A 14,529-nucleotide genomic window follows, 5' to 3' on the forward strand; every position below is an offset into this window, starting at 1 on the left:
AACCAGCTGCCAAATAGCCACCAAAATGCTAAAAATCATGTTTTTCATTCCTAATATTTTTCACTCAAATATCAATTCACTCTTCCCTATTTTTCTTACCTAAATAAACATTCCTAATTCATTTTTTTTACCCTAGCTTTTCACTAATATTTTACCCAATCAAACATTTCATCTTTCCAATACTCTTACACTTACTCTATTTATCCTACCACTTCCCAAGACAATTAAATTAATCAAATTATTTATTTTAATTTGATTAATTTAATCTCCATATTTTTCCTATAAATAGAGTCTTGTAAGACCATTTGGAGAGCTCTTCTTCTTCATCTTTTTTCAATCTCTTCTACACTTCATATTTTTCTTCTTTTCACTAGTTTCTCTCTACCATTTTCATCTTTTGAAGAGCATGTCAAGTATGTTATTTTGTAATTTTTATCTAGTTATGAGCTTCTAATCTTTTTCAAAGGTTATTAAGATGATGATGAAGCAAAATGTAACTAGATAGTATTTTTTGTTGTATGTTGATTTCCCATTTGTACAACATTGTTTATGGATTTTTCTATCAAAGATATGCATTTTTCATCTAGTGTTGATTGTTAAAGCATATTACACTTAGTTCTTCATTATGCAAAAATATGATATTCTTTTATTAAATATTTTTCATTAAATTGTTCGCATCTAATTCTAAGAGCATAAGTATCATATTTTGCCTAAACATAATCTCTTTGATTTTTTGTAGTTTCATTAGGTTGTAACACAACTAATGCTTAGAAATTATATCTTATATAAGTGAAGAAAAATCCTACCTTTTTGAAAGAGTAACTTGTGCTTGAATATAAAATATATTTTTTTGATTTATTTCAACTATATCAAAACTTGGGAATCAAGATACTTATAAATACTATTGAACTTGCATTTTGTGGATTCTAAAATCTTAATAATCTTATTTTACATATCTCATTTGAAAACCATTTTTATCATTAATATTTTTATTACTTGTCTTTTATTTTTCTAAAACAAAATCTCATCAAATATTTGGAACTAGGTTAGAATATTCTTGCTTTGTTTGAAATAGTTTCTTTTGATGTTAGTCAACTCCCATAGGTTCGACCTCATACTTACATAAACATTATATTCCGAAACGATTCGTGCACTTGCGAGTTTAAATATTAAAACACCCTCTTTTGGGATCAACATCAAGTCCTCCCGGTCTGCGAGATCCATCCTCCGGGCATGGAACAAAGCTGTCACGTGTCAAGTGTAGAGACCTTGGACCACAAGTTGTCATCTCATACTTACTATTACATTGATCATGGTGTCGATCTCATACAAGCAACAAGTAGGATGTCTCACGACACCGCCTGACATGGGAAAACGTGTTGCGACCTTCCTAATATTGTCAGGAGCGTGTTGCCCAATAAAAGTAGTGGATTGGTACCTCGTATTGGACTTACTTAGATACGCAGGATTCCACCAGCACATTAACTAAAGGAGTTTACCATTTATTGTACATTGAAGTCCACATTAAGGGAGGATAATTGTAATTAGAACTTATTAGGGAACTAATGGCCCTTAGCCATCTATAAATAGGGCTAGGGCACACTTTGTAAAGGGGTCCTAGATTTTATCTTCTTGTAATCAGAGCATTGCCAAAACGCTGCCTGAAAACCTCCATAGAAGTTTGATATCTTCAAGCTTTATCATCCTAAATACAAGTGACTCGTGGAATATGATTAATTCATAACCTCAACCATGTAAAAATTTGTGTCTCAACTTTCATTTCTTTAAGCTTTGTTTTAATTAGTTTTTACTGGCGACATGTTTTTGCGTCAGGAAAAGGTGACAATCGAAGTCCGTTGATAATAAGATTTTTGTCGATGCAAAACGGACTACGCTGGAAAAAAATCACTTTTATCGACCCAAAAATGCGTCGGCAAAAATATGGATGCGCTGATGATAAACTTTCCCATGGAATTGTGAAAAACACTTTTGGCTGTGCGTTTTTTGCGCTGGTAAAAGTGTAACCTTGTGTCGGCGCTAAATTATGCCGGCAAAAGTTAGGCTTTTTAGTGGCGTAAAATTGCGCCAATAAAAAGAAATTTATTTTTGGCGACAATGATTTTTGCCGACATAATTTTGCGTCAGTAAAAATATATATTTTTTAAATTAACAAATTATTAAAACAAAATTATATTTAATAATCCTAACTTTAATATATATTAGTTTTAATTATTTAATTTTGACTTATTTAGTAATATTATTTAATTTAATTAGAACTATTAATGTTAATTGTCTCCACTAAACATAAAAATATAAAAGTAGTTTAGTAAATTGATCGCGAAAGTATGATGTGCAAGCATACACAATCGATTCAAGTAATATAGATAATAAATAAGAATCATTCTTACAAAGACTATAATCCAATTACCAATAATTGTTTTTCACTTTCTATTTGGTAATTAAAATTGATGAATAATTCTAACTACGAACACAATTTAAATAACAGTAACCAGAACAATGAATCAACGAATTAAAAATCAATAATAAAAAGCCTAGGGAGTTAATTTCATCAACTTTTCATTCTTTTAATTTTACTAATAAGTTCTAAATCTCTTCTTCCTATTCTAATAGCACGTTAACAAAAATCGATTCCTATTCTTTTTCAAGATATAAGATCTCAACCTATATGCAGGTTTTCTACATCTCTGTGATAAACTTAAACACATAGCAGACATTAAGAATGGTAACCTAATTGCTACACAAGTCATACACGTACTCTCTTCCAATATGTAACCTATGTCTATATAATGATAGCATATTCAATTCACATCTTTCGAATTTTGAATCAAAATCATAAATCAAGCAAATATTGATCAATGATTTATTAGCATTAGGAAAACATCATATAGATTAGAATAAAGAGAAGTATCAATAGAACATCATAATAAAATTAAATCGAAATTCAGGTAACTACATTAACTCCTAGATAGATGATTTAGTTCATATCAGACATGACTAAAATAATAAAACAATTACCCATACTCATACAATCCAAAAGCTTTAAGAAGAAATAAAAATATGAAATTGCAGAAAATAATGCCTCAGAATAAGAATTGCTCTCCAAATTCGTAATAAAAAATCTGATCTCATTCCAAATAAAAACTAAAGCCTGAATTTATATATATAAAAAACTGAATTCTTCTTTTTTGGCAAGGCGGGCTGCAACTTGGCCTTTCTTAGGTCACGACCCGTGTCATTTTTAAGGCATTTAAGAATCCGATTGGGTCTTCAGGCATCGCGACCCTCTTCACCCAGGTCATGGCCTGTGTCTTGATGTGCCTCCTGGATTTGCCTCTGTTTCTTCTAGCGCTGCGACTCTCTTGACTAAGTTGCAACCTTAATCCCTCTTAGCAGGCTATGCAGCCTCTGACTTTGCTAGAATCGCGACCCTTAAGCCCATGCCGCGACTTTAATTCTATTTTTTCAAATTTTGACCTTTTAAAATCCTTCATCAAAAACTTCTTGTAACTCATCCTTAACGCCAATTTGAGTCGAACAACCACCAAAAGCTCCATTTTTTCACCATTTCTTCTTCTTTTCGCGTCTAGCTCATGATTCATAGCACCTACCTACAACAAAGACAAACACAAGCGTAATCTTGCACAAAACAAACACAAAGACTCAATATTACCACAAAACACATCCTAAAACGACACTAAAATGGAGTTATCATAAATTAACACAAACTTTGTATCTACAAGTGGGTATTGTCCTCATCATCCCCGCCCTCGTCAGCATCCCACCCCCGTTAGCTGCACCATTGTCTTCGTAATCAGCATCTTCAAGATCCTCTTATGGCAAGTCCATCGTAAAACCAGGAGACAATACACCAACCTGTTTCAACAAAACACTGAGCAACAAATCTAAACGCCGTTGATGACTCTCAAGTTTAATCGTATACTTCTTTAGGTGCTGATTTTGCTGCATAATGGCGTCCACTTCAGGTGGCAATTGCCCGGACATTTGAGAAGATGATGAAGATCCTACCCTCTTCCCGCCAATTGCCTTTGGCCTAGGCAATGCTGAAAACCCCTTCTTATAGCGCGAGCGGGGCCCAAGGACATTAGTGACAATGCCCATATCAGACGGGAACTGACTGTCTTCATTATCGTCGACACAAGAAGCAGTAGATGATGCAACGACCGAACTCTATGATGTTCAACGCTCGCTCATCTGAGTCTGCACAATAAAAAACACATATATTAGATTCCAATATAACATTAAAAGAGAACCTAATTTAGAAAGAAAATAACTAAACAATATGAACATTTCTAAAGCAAAGTTATCAATTATATAGTTTTAAAGTATAACTTTATTATCTATCTGCCAACATTCCATCATTAATGACTGCAGACTAGTGATTGGAAAAGAATGCAAGTAATTTTGTTACTGTATCTGAGAGCAAGTAGGATAAGTTAATTTGGTCAGTAAAATCCACATCTAAATCAAAAGTATGCGGATATTGATGACATATATGGTAAGAGTGGTTAATTCCATTTATGGGGGAATTTACGTCTCTAAACATATATATCAACAATATCTGCATATTTTTTTATTGAGATATGAATCTTCATGACCAAATTAACTTACCCCACAAGCTCCCAGATATGAGGACAACATTAGTTATGTTATTTTTCTATCTTGGTTCACAATCATTAATCATAAAAGATATTGGCACATAGGTCATAAATTTTTAATTGTTATAGATTTAATTAATAATTAATAATTGTCTTAAATTAAAGGAAGTGATAGTCTTAATTTCACGACTCTCTGTCTCCCTAATTATCACTATGTGATAATAATAATATCATATCTTTGGCAAAAATAAATATTTATAATTACCAAAGAAAATGTAGTTAATTATAACCTCTTATTTTTAAAATATCAAATTATGATGTGTTAAATAACTTATTATGTCTTATGAAATTTTATTTATTGGCTTATGAGTAAATTAGTAATTTAATATTATAATACATAATTAATTAATTATTAATTGATTACAATCTTAATAATTTAATTATCACAAAAAAAATTTATTAGTTTTATTTTGTAAAATTGTCACTTATAACTAAAGTTTTACTAATTTATTTAGTTATTTATTAATTAATTACATTGTTTTTAAACTATTTAATTATTTATTAGTTTTATTTTTAAATTATAATTAAAGTTTTATCTATTTATTCAGTTACTACAATATTAAATTTATATGAAATTTTTATTAAAAATTGATTATCTATTATTATTAGGTAAAAATTTTAATAACTTTTTTATTTAATTGTTATTCCTTTATCTATTTTCCACCATATTTTTTATTAAATTTTTTTATTCAAGCTTATATCTTTTCTTATAATCTTTTAATACTAATAAAATTGTGTTTAATTTTTTAAGTTCTTCGGCAGCACAACATTTAAAAACTAGACTACCCAAAAAAAACTAAAAACATGCAAAGTGCATATTCAAACATAGCTAATACACCATATACATCATCTAAAAAAATATACACATTTTAAACATTATATTTAAAATCTGTTTTTTTAATATTGCTTTAATACATTTTATTTATTACTTTATATTTGTTTTTTATTTATAATAGTATAAACATAATTTTTGAACAAATAAAACATATATTACCAAAATTATTTTTTCAACTTTACTTAAAATAAACATTAAAATTTACAATTAATTATTATTTTTTCTAATTAATGTTAATTTTCCTAATTAATGATAATTTTCCTATTTCTAAATAAATTTGGCAAGCATAACACTTATATTTAAACTATCCCAAAATTTTATAAAACCTGCAAACTACAAACAAAAATATATAGTATTCCCAGAGCATGCACAACATAAAGCAAGATTAATAACATATACCAATTTTTTTTTTCAATAACACCAAAACAATTTATTTAAAAAATATTTATAAACAAATAATATTTAATGTAAAAAAATCAACTATCATACAAAAATACTATACAACATTGTTATCCTTAAAAAATACGAGGATATCGTGGCGAATGAGAATGTGACACGTGACATCACAAATTAGGGAAAAATGGCAAAGTATTGAGAAAAGACCGATGGGCAAAAAAGATAGGTCCAGGACCTAGGGAATTCGACCAAGCCTAAACCCCCTAGGGGTGGTCGGCCTGACCCCAACCCCTAGGGTGGTCGGCCCCAGTATGCCCAAGGACCCCTAGGGGTGGTCGGCCTGACCTCAACCCCTAGGGTGGTTGGCCTAAGCAGGCCCAAGAGCCACCTAGGTGGTCGGCCCACCTTATTTTTCATGGGGTGGTCAGCCTAAACCCCCAAGTACACTTCACTGAGAAATAATCACTCTCATTCAAACTGAGATCAATTGGTCTAGCACCCCAAAGATCAACAGGCCTAGCACCCAGAGGATCAACATGTCCAGCACCCAAGCTTTGGTCATCGGACCTAGCACCTAAGTCTCATATACCAACAGAGACTTAACATTTTCCCAGAAGTTTCAATCGTGCATTATCTACCACAATCTAGAGAAATAAAGAGAAGACCCACGATCTCATGATCAAGGGAAGGTGGACACGTCTCTCCATTACATGATAATCGTGTACCAAACCACGATCCCAGTACTCCTAGTCATGTAAAAGCCCCTCGGTACTATAAATAAAAGACCCATGGATTCATTTAGGGGGACTTTTTTGGACTCTTTTCTGGATTGTTTTTTTTCTAGAATTTTGGGGAGAAAAATCTTTATGATGAGTGAACTCATCAGTTCGTACTTGTAATTGTCGATCGAGTAATTCAATACTAAAGACTAAGTGGATTAGATTATTACTATTCACCAGAACAGTGCTAAACCACTATAAAATTTCTGTGTGTTTATTTAAGATAATCGTACTCTGTCGTTTATTCTATTTAATTCGTTCAAAAGGTGTCGTATACTGTACATATAATCGTTGGCCAATTTCACAGGTAAACAAACATAAAAATGTAATCTATTTCTTTTGAATAAAAACATAAACCATTAATTGAAAAAATACATAAAATTAAAAATTTAAATATGTTTTCTTAAATTACAAAAATAATTTTGTTAACAAATATTACAAATGTATAATATATATAATGTGAATGCCAAAAATTGGACATGATCCTTAGAGGGCCATAGTCAACGCTCAAGAGAAAAGTTGAGGCTTACCCCAAGTGACCTCGAGCACGCCAAGCAACCTCATGTCTCACCCCATAAGAGACCTATCCCTCACGCGAGACCGTCGCGAAATTGCCCCGTCTCGCCCCACGCAAGGCCCTTGCTCTGAGGTGACCCCTGGTACACCCCACCTCGCCTCGCCTAGATAAAAGTCCAAAGGGACACGTTTTGGCATGTGTCTTCTCGCACGCCCACCAATGGCCTCGCGCCCCTAGCCCTCGGCAGAACGCCTCGCGCCCCTGGCCCTCGGCAGAACGCCTCGCGAGACCCCAGCGTCTCGCACCTCTGGCCCACGCCTCGCGCACCAGCGGCCTCACACCCCTGGCCCTCGGTAGACTGCCTTGCGAGACCCCAGCGTCTTGCACCTCTGGCCCGCGCCTCGCGCACCAATGGCCTCGCGCCCCTGGACCTCGGCAGACTGCGTCGTGAGACCCCAGCGTCTCGCGCCTCTAGCCCAAGCCTCGCGCACCAGTGCACCAATGGCCTTGTGCCCTTGGCCCTTGGCAGACTGTCTCGCGAGACCCCAGGGTCTCGCGCCTCTGGCCTGCGCCTCGCGCACCAGCGCATCAATGGCCTCTCGCCCTTGGCCCTTGACAGACCGCCTTACGAGACACAACCTCGCATGGTCCTTCCCCCTGCGACAAGCACCTCGAGGCTCTGACCTCCTGTGCCTTGTGGGATCATATTTCCCATGATGACCCATAAAGGCTCCAACATTTAAAGTTTAAGAGAGCAGGGTGCATGATGAGTATAAGAAAACCCACGAATGATTCAAAAGAGATCATTCAGATACGAAGTACGTACGGGGGTACGACTCTGAATGCCCCAGGTGTCTGATCTTAAAGACCACACCAGACAAGTAGTGGTTGTACGAATGGGGTACCTGATGTGGTCCTACCTAGCTAACCTCTGACGTTCGTACTAAACAGATGGTGGAGGTATAACTAAGTACTAAAGTGGAGGTGCTCCCATAGACCCTGAGCATTAACTGGGGCCGACCACCACGCTCCTGGTACCGCTACTATCTATAGACTGCATATGCAGGGTCATGTCCCCAGGGACCACCATGTACAATGAGCCAATAGTGCTATACTATAAATACGACCTCCCTTCACCTAAGAAGGGGGGAATTTTTGGGAGAGAATTTTATAACCACACATTGTTAATGGGAATAGACACTATACATTCTTTCTATTTTTCATTTTGAAATTTCAGCATTTACATTTTTTGTGTTATGGAAATCATAAGAGAGTTTGCTTGAAGTTCATTTTATTTGAATCTATTTCTTTTAACTCACAAAGTTCTCGATCTAACTTAGTTGGTGAGTTCTTACCGTCAATATTTTGGCGCCGTTTGTGGGAAGGATAAGTGCAAGCATGCCCCTCCTTAGACGAAAGGAAAAAGGCCCAGAGTGTGGAGAAACCACGGTCCTTGTGGATGATGGGAGGGCTCGACTCTCCACTAGTAATACCCCTCGGACAAAGCAACGTGAACGTCCTGGGCAGACGAAGCAGCCCCAGAGGCCAGAGCAGAAGAACAACACTAACCCTCATAACGAAGCTGAAGTCACCTCTAGGGAGGCACCACCTGACCTAAGAGAAAATCTCAATAGAAGGAGATCAGAAGTAAGGACAACACCTCCTGTGGCCCCTCCGAAGGGTAGAGAAAAGAGAAAGGCCGACCCTACCGAACTGAGGGACTCCTTGAATAGGAGGCTGACATGAGCTAGACACTGTGATGAGGAGCCTTTGAAGCAAGATCTTCACGGCATCTGGGGGGCACATTACCGATGAAGAGTTCGACTATGAGTCACCCTTCGCTCGAGAAATCCAGTTGGAACGGCTCCCGGCTAACTTTAAAGAACCTCATATGACCCCTTATGAGGGAAATACGGATCCCAAATACCATCTAGACGCGTTCAATGACCTAAAGAAATTGAGAGGAATTAATAGCAGGGCCAGGTGCCACTGCTTCGCTGTCACGTTAAAAGGACCTGCGTACAAATGGTTCAAAAGACTCCGACCAGGGTTTATTAGGTCATGGCAACAATTTTCCGACAAGTTTCTCCAACAACATCATGTTGTATGTGATTATACCCTACCAGGCACTAGCCTTGCTAATATAAAGCAAGGTGAAGGAGAAATCTTGAAGAGCTACATCCACAGGTTCAACATGGAGGCAGCTAAAGTGGGAAGCCTGACAAAGGGAGAACTCAAGATGGCGATCACGGCTAGAGTGCGCCCAAGCAGTAAGCTTTGGGATAATATGCTCAAAAGGGAGGTCACAGACTTAGACGATTTCTATGAGTGAGCACAAAAGTACATTCATGTTGAAGACGTCCATGAGAACTTGAAGGCATCACTTGTCAAGCCCTTAGTCCCTGAAAGTTCGAATGATGCAAAAATGAAAAAGGTGTACGAAGGCCCAAGAGATGATCACCAGAGGAAGCACAAACACGGAGGTAATCCTAGGAAAACATCCCACATCTTCTAAATTGACCTGACACATACTAGGTAGCATATCTTCGTAGCAAACAAGAATCAGGTCCCCTACAGGAGACCCCCACCAATGAAGAGAGATCGGTCAAAGAGAGACCCCAAAAAGTACTGCCAGTATCATAAAGACATTGGCCACACCACCACGGAATGCACTCATTTAAAGGTGGAAATAGAGGAATTCATACGCAGGGGGCACTTGGGTAGATACGTCCGAAGAGAAAATGAAAGACTAGATGATAGACCACCCTCACCATGAGCGCGAGATGTAGCCCCAGAAGTGCAAGGAGAGGTGAGGACGATCTTTGGAGGACTAGGATTCGAAGGAGAGTCGAGAAAAGGGCGAGACAGATACGCCAAGGAAGCCAAACGAAGCCCACCCTCATGCGTGCTAAGCTTAGAACAACGACCCCCGAAAAAATTTAAGGGGGAAAATGACTTAGTAACCTTCAGCGAAGAAGATGCGCGGGGTGTGCATTTTCCTCACAGTGACCCCTTGGTGTTGACTGTTCAACTTGCAAACATGAGGGTACATCAGGTCCTGGAGGACAATGGAAGCTCTGTAGACATCCTATATCACCCGACCTTAGAGAAGATGAGACTGGGCATCAGGAACCTAAAGCCATGTAACACCTCCCTGTATAGGTTTGCAGGAGACTCGATACAGCCCCTGGGCACAATCGAATTAGCCCTCACCATGGGAGAGATGCCCAGACAGACCACTGTAATGACGAACTTTGTCGTAGTAAGCTGTTCATCGACCTTCAACGCGGTATTAAGGAGACCCTCCCTGAGAGAATTGATGGAGATAACCTCGGTATACCAATTGGCCATAAAATTCCCAACTCCTGGGGGTAGCGAGCGTGAAAGGGCAACAGAAAGAAGCAAGGGAATGTTATAACACGTCCCTTCGCACAGCCATGAGACTGCCAGAACTTATGGCGATGGTAGTGCATGGGAGCACAAACCCGATTGAGTTCAACCCCAAAGTTATTGAGGAGATTGAAATCGATGGTTGTGCATACACGCCTGAGAGGGAACATCGGGTAAAGACCCACTTTTAGTATGATAAATCAAAATGGTTACCATAGTTAGCCCCCCAACAACTATGAATTAGAGGGGCAACTTAGATGCCCTGATATGTAGTAAGAACATCGTCGCCACAAATACTTATGCACTCTCCTTATTTTTAATTAGTATGTTTCTTATTGGCATGTCACACTCCTCATTTACGTGAGCACGTATCTAACTCTTGTGTACCTATCACCAATAGAAATTATCAAAGTGCATGAGAAAAATGATCAAAGTGTCCTACGAGATAAATCTCGCCAACCACTTGGGGGGCAGAGTACACAGCCAAAAAGGGTCCTAAAAGAGTACACAACCAAAAAGGGTCCTAAAAGAGACCCTTAAAAAAATAATAAGGAAGAAAACCTTGCAAGGCATCTCTCGAGTTCACAAGGATTAGCAACCCTTATGAACATCAAGAGAGTCAAAAGGTTCTACAGGAAAAGCCTCCTAATAAAGGCTGATACCTCCACGAGAGGAAAGGCCTCAGGAAGAGTCTCCTAATAAAGGCTGATGCCTCCACGAGAGGAAAGGCCTCAGGATGAGCATCCACCAATAAGCCTAGAGCGGCCACAAAGCCGTCTAGCCAAAAAGGGTCCTAAAAAAGACCCTTGCAAAAATAGTACTATGCATAATGATGAGAATGACGCTTCTCGCAAGAAATAATAAGCGCACGCAAAAGTATATAAAAGGATGGATGGCTAGAACCCAAAGGGTCAACATATCCTTATAAATACAATCAAGGTGCACCAAAGAGAGACCTATCAAACCCTTTTTTTTGGGCTCAAAAGGACCTCAAGCATAGAGAAGCAAAAACAAGTGATCACACACACACATATATATATATAAGGTTTCGATAATGTGGCAGGACTTAGAAAAGTTCCAAAAAAGAGAGGTTCAAATGAGCATACAACCAAATTGAATTAAAAAGTAAAAACTGTAGAAGCAAAATCTCAAAGCCTCCCGCTGCGAGCATTCCACTCGGCCACCTTGGCGACAACATGCTCACTAAAGAAGGAGAAGTCAAAGTTGGGATTTTGCCTCCACATTCCATAGAGGTTGCGCTCTATGGACTTGTATTCGATCTCAGCCAAATTCACCTCTAGGAGAGTGACCCTCTCCTGCAACGTTGCAACCTTGGTTTTCGCTCCCCCCAGATCAGCCTCCAGGCGAGCGACCCTCTCTTGCAGCATCACAGCCTTGGATTTCGCTCTCCTCCACTTTTTTGAAGACGAAGAGGTCTTTGCTAGGGCCTTCTCCACCTTAAGCTTAGTGTCAGTAAGCTCCCTCTCAAGCTCCTAAACTTTGACCACTAGACGGTCCCTTTCAGCGTTCGACGAAGAGAGGTCCTGCGTCGAGTCAGCAAAGCATTGAGCCACCAGAGAAGCATGCAAGAAAGCAAAAAGAAAAAAAATGATGAGCAAACAAAGAACCCAAAACAAAACAAAAAAGGAAAGAGAAAGACCAATGTACGACGCATGAACTCACCCAGATTATGGAGCGCACAAGGATCTCCCCAAGCTCCACCATGGAAAAATTCCCGAGACTTCTCCACTCGGTCTTAGAAATACCCTCAGCGACTTGGGTATACCTTTGCCCATAAGAGGCCACCTTATGACCCACCCAGGGTGTCCCCTCTAATTCAGGGGCACCCAACTGAGCAGGGACAGATGACCCACTCACCGAAGGAGGAGGAGGTGTAGGATCACTAAAAAAATGGGGCCCCTAAGGACCAAGTTTGAAGGGACCATGAGGAAGAGTATCATAGTCCTCAGAGAAGGGCATGACGAAGACCCTGGTATGGCCTGCGGACTACGGGAATGAGAGGCCATGTTGCGTGTAACGCCCTGGATAACCAAGACCGTTACACCGTGTGTTTGGAATAGTGCAAGACTTGCTAATCAAGTCATTTAATTCAAAATGTGTTTCTAATGACACAAGCAGATTAGGTTTCAAAGAATTTTGGTTATAAATGATTAAACTTATATTAAAAACATATGTTTAATACATGGGATCCCAAATCAGGCCATTTGGTTTACTATTCACATGGCATAATACCATTCTTCATAATGCATACAAAATAGGGAACCCTTAGTCCCATTATAACTTCACAACCGGGTGCAGTTTTCTTACCTAAGTCCCGAGCTTCTTGAGCACCAAAGTCCCGAGCACAGTCCTCTAATACGAGCCTCGCCGAAAACCTAATCACAACACATACATTGCACTCTCATTAATAACCAATTCATAATCATCTCCCGGAACCAATCCTATGCTCTCGTGACCTTCCGTTTCCCCACACAAGGTAGCGAAAGCGTCCCTCGACCCCCCTGAACCAAAACCCTAAAAACTTGAATTTCCCTTTCCTGAATTTAGCCTAGCGTTGTGGCATGGCCCTATAGAGGCCGCGGTGCCAAGAATGGTCCCCATCCCCTTATTCGACCTAGTGTCGTGACACGGAAGAACAGGGCCGCGATGCTCATACGCGAACCCAGAAAACTGGGTTTTTCCCAACATTTTGCCTGAGCCAAAACTCTTCCAAATCTACCCCAAGGTACACCCAAGTCCCAACTCAACCTAAAACCCCAAATAAACAGTTTGGAAACTCAGAAATCACATCAACAAACCCAATCACACAATCAAACCCAAGATTCACCTAGTGGCTCAAAATTCACAAAATCTTAAACCATACTTTATAAAACTTAAACCACCCTTTCAAAAACTTAAACCACACCAGATTATAAACCTCAGAGACACCTGAAATTCTTACCTCAAGCAGAGATTCGACCTTGAGCTACTTTCAAGTCCAACTCCAAGTTAATTTCCTTTGATTTCCAAGCTGAGTCTTCACTCCAATAACCCACAAGCAAACAACACAATTTCAGCTTACTAACCTAACATCACCAACAGAATTTCCACAAGGAAGAGAGTTAAAACTTACCTTTGCACCCTTGAATTTCTGGCCTAAAGTCTCCCTCAGTTCACCCTTGAGTCCCTTCCTTGACCCCAAAGAAGATAGCTCTTCTTCTCCTTCCTTCTAGTTCCTTTGGTTTCCTCTAGACTTCAGCAGGACATTCAGTTCATTCCTAAGTGAAAGTAACGTATTTGACTTCTCCTCATCTAGAGTTATCCTTTCCTAAGACCAAATTACCATTTTTCCTTTTCCCATAATAAAAAGTCTTATACAACCTCAAGGGCAATTCTGTCATTTCACCTAAACCCCGCTAAATCCTCAAGTATTCCTATAAATCCACATTTAATCCCGACATGTCCAAACCATTACTCAATTACTAACCCCTACTCAATAATTCCCGAACACTTTATAACATTCCCAAAATACCCCTAAGCTCCTCCCGAGCCAGGTATTTGACCCCGTTGTGACTTTATAGCTAAACGACTTCCTAGGATCGTCTCGGGTCATGCAACACAATTATATCAATCACAATATATTCAAATATCGCATTTATGTTCATATATTCATATAATCATACAAGCATGCTTAACACAGAATTATGCATTAAATTACTTAATTCACACATAAACCAATCGTGCCCTCCCGACACACTAATCAAGGCCCTTAAGCCTTATTAGTGATTTTTAGGTCGTTACAGGGGACCTTTCACGAAGAAAAAGTCCTGCTTCTAGGACCCCGGGTTGGACACGGAACCCTCTATCAGGGAAACCTGAGAATTGGCTTTCTGCAGGAAATATAAGCCTTTGGTT

Source organism: Humulus lupulus, chromosome 5 (genome assembly GCF_963169125.1).
Source record: "Humulus lupulus chromosome 5, drHumLupu1.1, whole genome shotgun sequence".
Classification (NCBI taxonomy): Eukaryota; Viridiplantae; Streptophyta; class Magnoliopsida; order Rosales; family Cannabaceae; genus Humulus; species Humulus lupulus.